Here is a 6,470-nt window from a genome sequence, read left to right as displayed (position 1 = left end):
GCGGGGGAATGGCCTCCCTGCCATACATTAGAAAAAACAGGGAACCCTGTCGCTGCATGTGGCGCCATGCGGTAAGCAGCGAGGACCCCCGAAATCTGCAAGTCCCAGTCTTGGTGGGATTCATCAACCTGATGGCATAGCATAGAGGTGAGCGTCCTGTGCAGGCGCTCCACCATGCCGTCAGTTTGAGGGTGATAAGGCTAAGTGCGCACCTTTTTAGTACCCAACAAACGGCATACCTCGCTCAACAGGGTACCTGAAAAATTTCTTCCCTGATCGGTCAGCAGCCGTTCTGGAGCGCCCTTGTCCAACACATAGCCTTGAACAAAGGCGTCCACAACGGCTGCTGCCGACTGGTTGGGGAGGGCCCAGGCCATAGGCCACCGTGTAAAATACTCAACCCCAACCAGAAGGTACTTATTACCACGAGGCGTTGTAGGGAAAGGCCCCAAAATGTCAAGAGCAACCAGCTCGTTCACACGGGATACCGTGATGGGCTGCAGTGGTGGGCATGCCGGCTTCGCTGGTGGTTTTCGTTGCGCACATTGGGTGCAGCCCATTAAAATATCAGTCACGTCGCGAAGCATGCCCGGCCAGTAAAATTGCAATCTTAGCAACCCCATGGTTTTATGCACACCCAGGTGCGACAATCGCTCGTGTGCCGCGCACACAGCCGAACACCGCAAAGCCGATGGCACCACAATTTTGTACTGGCAGGAATCAGCATCCCAATGCATGAGCAGACCGCGCCGCATAGCAAAAGAGTTCAGTTTACCCGAACGTGAGGACGTATCACATGCGCGACGACGCAGAGGCAACAATGACGCGTCGTTCATTTGGTGCCGACCCCATTCATCCAACGTTATCCCCAGCAAGTCGTCACTCGCTGGCGGACTTTCGTGGTCCGCTCCCGGCACAGAATCGGAGGAAACGCAGCAGAAAATGTTTCAGGAGGTGCAACCGGCTGTACCATTTGCGGCTTGCACCGGCCAGAACCCGTAAAGCATGCGCATTTTTTTTCTGGCGGAAGGCGAGATAGCGCGTCAGCATTATTGTGCTGTGTACCCTTACGGTAAATCACCATGAAATTGTAGTCCTGGAGGACTTCAAGCCATCGGGAAAGCTGGCCAGACGGTTGGTCAACGCGCAAAGCGTATTGCAACGCAGAGTGATCTGAGCGAACGGTAAATCGTTGACCGTACAGGTATGGCCTGTATTGCTGTATGAAATAAACAATGGCCAGCAGCTCGCGTCGGGTCACGCAATAGCGTTGCTCTGCCGGGGACAAGACCCTGCTTCCATAGGCAACGACCCTCTCAACACCATTTGTGGTTTGGGATAGTACCCCGCCGATTCCGGTGTTGCTGGCATCGGTGTCCAGAATAAATGGTTTTGCAAAATCGGGGTAAGCTAAGGGCGGTGCTGCTACGAGAGCATTCCGCAAGGAGTCAAATGCGGCCTGTTCAGCATCTCCCCAATGAAATTTGACCCCTTTCGCCATAAGAGCATGCAGTGGCTTGGCGATTGTAGCGAAACCAGCCACAAAGCGTCGGTAATATGACGCGAACCCGATAAAACTGCGAACATCCCCCGCAGAGGTGGGGGTAGGCCATTGGCTGACACATTTTGTCTTTTCAGGGTCTGTGGAAATTCCCGAGCGGCTGACTATGTGGCCTAGATAGCGCACAGACTCACGCAGAAGGTGGCACTTCTGCGGTTTGAATTTGAGGTTAGCAGCTCGCATCTTTTCAAAAACAGCGCGCAACCGTTCAATGTGTTCGTTGAACGTGCGGCCAAAGACAATAACGTCGTCAAGATAGATAAGACATGAGTCCCACTGGAGCCCAGCGAGGACCAGCTCCATGAGCCTCTGAAACGTCGCTGGGGCCGAGTGGAGTCCCATGGGCAATCTATTAAACTCGAAAAGGCCCTGTGGTGTCCGAAAAGCAGTCTTTGGTTTTGACGCTTCGTCGAGGGGAAGTTGCCAAAACCCCGACAGAAGGTCCAAAGTGGAAAAATAACGCGCCCCTGCCAGAGCATCCAATGACTCATCCATACGTGGAAGAGGATAGGCGTCAGCCACGGAAATTTTATTTAGGCACCGAAAATCGACACAGAATCGAAGACTGCCATCGTGCTTTTTGACCAGCACTATCGGAGCACCCCAGGGGCTGGTTGAAGGAGAAATGATGTCAGCCGCCAGCATGTCATCAACTGCCCATTTGACATGCTGTTTCTCCGCCGGGCTGAGCCGAAACGGGTTTTGACGGATAGGGGCAGCGTCACCAGTATCAATGTGGTGACGCAGCAGCTTGGTGCAGCCAATATCAAATTGTGATTTGCTGAACACATCCGAAAATTCCCGCAAAAGAGCCCGCAATTTACTCTGCTGTGACCCGGATAAATTGCCGGCATCCGCGCAAAGAGCGTCAATCTATCCCTCATCTAACGTAGGAGGAGGGCGAGGCTGCCTACTGTCAGATACATATGCAACAACGTCGGTCCCCAGAGGCGCCACTGTCGCATGAGCGAGCACTGTCCCCTGTGGAATGACGGTTTCGGACAGACCAACATTTAAAACTTGTAAAAATGGCTCCCTGTCGCCCGCTACGAGAGTCTGTGCGGCCACCAATGATAGGTTCTTAACTGCTGTGTTGGAGGGCTCCAACAGAATGCCATTTAGTGAGGCGGTGGGAGCGAGCGGTTTCTTTAAACCGCAAGGGTACAAGCATTTGTGCCCCTGGCGGAATGCGTACAGCGCAGGCCGCAAAAGCCTGCACAGAGGCATTGGCTGTCCGTGAATGCGTGGCTGCGGGTAAAAATGCCATCCGGCGGCCTGACGAGAGTTCAATACATCCCTGGTCGATGAGGATTTTAATGGGCATTTTGGCAAGAAAATCAGTTCCCAGGAGGCACGGCACCGCGAGGAAAGAAGAGACCAAAACAGGACCCGCCAATTTAATATGTTATAAATCAAATCGGAAATGATAGTGGCAGATGCACCGGTATCGACACGCACATTAAACTCTATACCCTCGATGGAACCAACAACCATGGAGGAACCCGCCGTCGCTGCGACCACTCTATGGGCCAGCTCTGACCACTGCCCAGGTCAGAGTGGCTGTGAAGAGTCGCCCGAACACCGTGCGTCATACGCCGAATCCCGAGAAAAGTCAACGGAGCGTTGTGGTGTGTAAGGTGTGAGTGAGGGCCGAGCGTGAGGGGTGCCGCGACTCGCCTGTTTATGCCGCGGTGCTCTGGAAGCCCTGTAGTCCCAGTCTCGGGATCCGGAGGAGCGCCGACGAGGTGTACGGCAGTCGGAAGAGACATGGCCTCGGCGGCCACAGTTGAAGCATGTCACGTCGCTGCGGGGGAAGGCCCGTCCCCGCTCCTGGTCGTTGCGGCGTCTGGTGCGATCCGGTGATCACCGGCCTGTCGCCCTGGACGTTGAGAAGACCCGATCTGGAGAGCGATCGTTGTCCCTGCTGGCAGGCCCTGTTGTCGTAGCCAATATGGTGATGGGCTCGTCCTGGTCGAGCATCAAGTGAGCATGGATGCTCCGGGCAGCTCGCAATGAGCACATGTCTTCATCATCCACGGCTTGGATGACAAGGCGCAGTCCCCGCGCCATCTCCACCAGCTTCTGTAGGACGAGAGCATCGATGGCTTCATCGTCCATGCGGGGGTAAGCTGCTCTTGCCATGGCGAGTAATGCGGTGCGGAACGCCAATGGCGATTCTCTTGGCTTGCATCGCCTCTCGTAAAACTGGTGGCGTGTGGCGGAGGGAGGTCCGTAGACATCGGACAGCTGCCGAAGTGCTGCTTGTAGTGTCGCTCTTTGTCGCTTGGGAATGGAGATAAGCGCAGCGAGAGAGTCGTCGTCCAAGGTGGCTGGTAGTGCACGAAGAGCCTGTGCATCTGACCAGCCCACCATCTCCTGGTGGCTGAGGAAGCAACGCTCAAATGCCGCCCAGTCGCCCCTTGTGGACGAGAATTCACGGAAGACGGGCAGGCATTGCTGTAGAGCAGCTGTGTCGTCGTCTTCGTCCAGGTCGGACTCAGTCCCGAACGCGGCGATCGCCTGGTCCAGGACATGTACTGTACGGCGTCGCAGCCGTGATGACCTGGCGTTGCTGGAGGGTCCTGCAGAGGCAGCGTCGCGCTCTGATGACGCGGTGTGTCGTGATTGGCCGCCGGAATTTCCAGCATGCACGTGGCTTCCGCTTCCGGCAGAACCACGTGACCCATCGGCGGGAAAGTCGACTTCTTCCGGGTTTGTGATGGCGGCAATGTCCGCCGTCAGTCGCTCCACTCCGCCCGCAGCCCCCAAGGTAATCTCCTCGAGGATGGCTGTTGCAGCATGCAGTAGCTGGGCGAGACGGGCGTGAGCAGCCTGGATGCCGTCGCTCGCGGCGATAGGCTGCACCGTTGGTGGTGGGGCAGCTGTCAGCACGCCAGCGTCTTCAGCGCCGCCCTTAGCCCCCACAGGTGAGTCGGAGCTTGCGTCGTCGGGACTTTGCGTGCGGTTGGTTCGTCTTGTTTCCATCTTCTGACGCCAATGTAGTGTTGTAAGGACGGACTTCTGGACTTCTTTATGGCACACACTGTTTATTATCTTAATACACAGTCCCTATCACACTAAGGGGCATATGGTCCCCTCACCCGTTACCTTCAGAAGGTACAAGCCTCCGGACCCTGCAGGCTATCTAATCTCCCTGCTCTCCCAGCGTCCTCTGGCTGGACCTAGGGGATCTCTCCCTGACCACTGGTTACTCTGAGCCCTAGCCCTGATAAGGGCTGGAGGGCTTGGTCCAGGGTCCTAGACGTCTTCGGCCGACTTGGGTCTTCGTGTAGCAGAACTCCTCCAGAGCTCTCAGCGCTCTGGCTTTTATACCTGTTCGTGGCTGGGTTGTCCAATCTCCGGCCACCTTGTGGGACCCTCTGATTGGTCCTTCCCAATCTGGGTTTGGATCCAACCTCACCCCATTTGACCCTGACCGTTTGATTGAGTGGGAAAACCTTGTTTACGATCTGCTCTCACAGTTTGCGAACAGCGAGTAGTTAACACCACTACACCTTTTTAAGGCCCACACAGCGGACGGGGAGTCGTGTGGCAAACACCAGGCCTGGCTGCCTTTGTCTCCCCAGTGCTGGTATTTCCACACCATACCAGGTGCTCATTTAAGGCTGCGACGACCTGAGCGCAGTGCCATTGCTGTTCCAGTAATTTACCTTTCGTTCGGTTTGTCGCGCCTTCTCCCTGCACTTTTGCCCCTCGTCGCTCGATTGCTTGGGAGATTTTTTTTACCGAATCGTTCAGCATTGTTTTTTTCTGTCAGTGCGAGGGGCTGTGTTGATGTAAAATACATTCATTTGAGGCCTTCTACGTTTCATTACAAAGATTCGACTGAAATGAACCCAGCAGGACGCGCGCATCTCATTCGGAATACGAGGAATTGACTAAATATATCAACGGGAGTCTAGCCAGGTGAGAAGACTCATGTGGGTTTATGAACCGGTCTGTGCAGACTATTGCGTGCTATCCCCTCTTAAAGCCTTGGGGGATTTCCTCTGAGTACATCGGAAACATGCGTTTATAGTATACTAGCAGAAGTACCCGGCGTTGCCCGGGTGAAAAATATATTTCTTAAAAACCTTACATATATATACACAGATACTAAGGTATTGTCAAAGCCCAGTAGGCCGTTTGTACATTTCTCCACCAACAAATATATAAGAGGCTTGCACAAGTCCAAAAAGTTGTAGAAAGTGTGGGGTAAATAGTTGATGTAAAAGGTTTCTGAAAATTGTGGACCCCCCCCTCAAAAAATATCTTTACCCCTCGTAGGTATATATTCCTACACACCCTACATACAACAGAGGAAGTAGTATCTATTGACTCTGTAGTAGTATCTACTGACTGTACCGTAGTATCTACATAGCAGTACCACCACCACAGTGATGGTGAGTGGTGAGGGTGAGTGGTGAGGATGAGTGGTGAGTGTGAGTGTGAGTAGTGAAGAAGAGTGGTGAGTGGTGAGGGTGAGTGGTGAGGGTGAGTAGTGAAGAAGAGTGGTGAGTGGTGAGGGTGAGTAGTTAAGAAGAGTGGTGAGTGGTGAGGGTGAGTGGTGAGGGTGAGTGGTGAGGGTGAGTGGTGGGGTAAATAGTTGATGTAAAAGGTTTCCGAAAATTGTGGACCCCCCCCCCCTCAAAAAATATATTTACCCCTCGTAGGTATATATACCTACACACCCTACATACAACAGAGGAAGTAGTATCTATTGACTCTGTAGTAGTATCTACTAACTGTACCGTGGTATCTACTGAGCCAGTAGTATCTACTGACTGTACCGTGGTATCTACTGAGCCAGTAGTAACTACTGACTGTACTGTGGTATCTACTGAGCCAGTAGTATCTACTGACTGTACCGTGGTATCTACTGAGCCAGTAGTATCTACTGACTGTACCG

The sequence above is a fragment of the Callorhinchus milii genome, unplaced genomic scaffold, assembly GCF_018977255.1.
Source record: "Callorhinchus milii isolate IMCB2004 unplaced genomic scaffold, IMCB_Cmil_1.0 Scaffold399, whole genome shotgun sequence".
NCBI classification, from domain to species: domain Eukaryota; kingdom Metazoa; phylum Chordata; class Chondrichthyes; order Chimaeriformes; family Callorhinchidae; genus Callorhinchus; species Callorhinchus milii.
The sequence above is the reverse complement of the archived record's forward strand: the minus strand, read 5'-3'. Positions refer to the sequence as shown.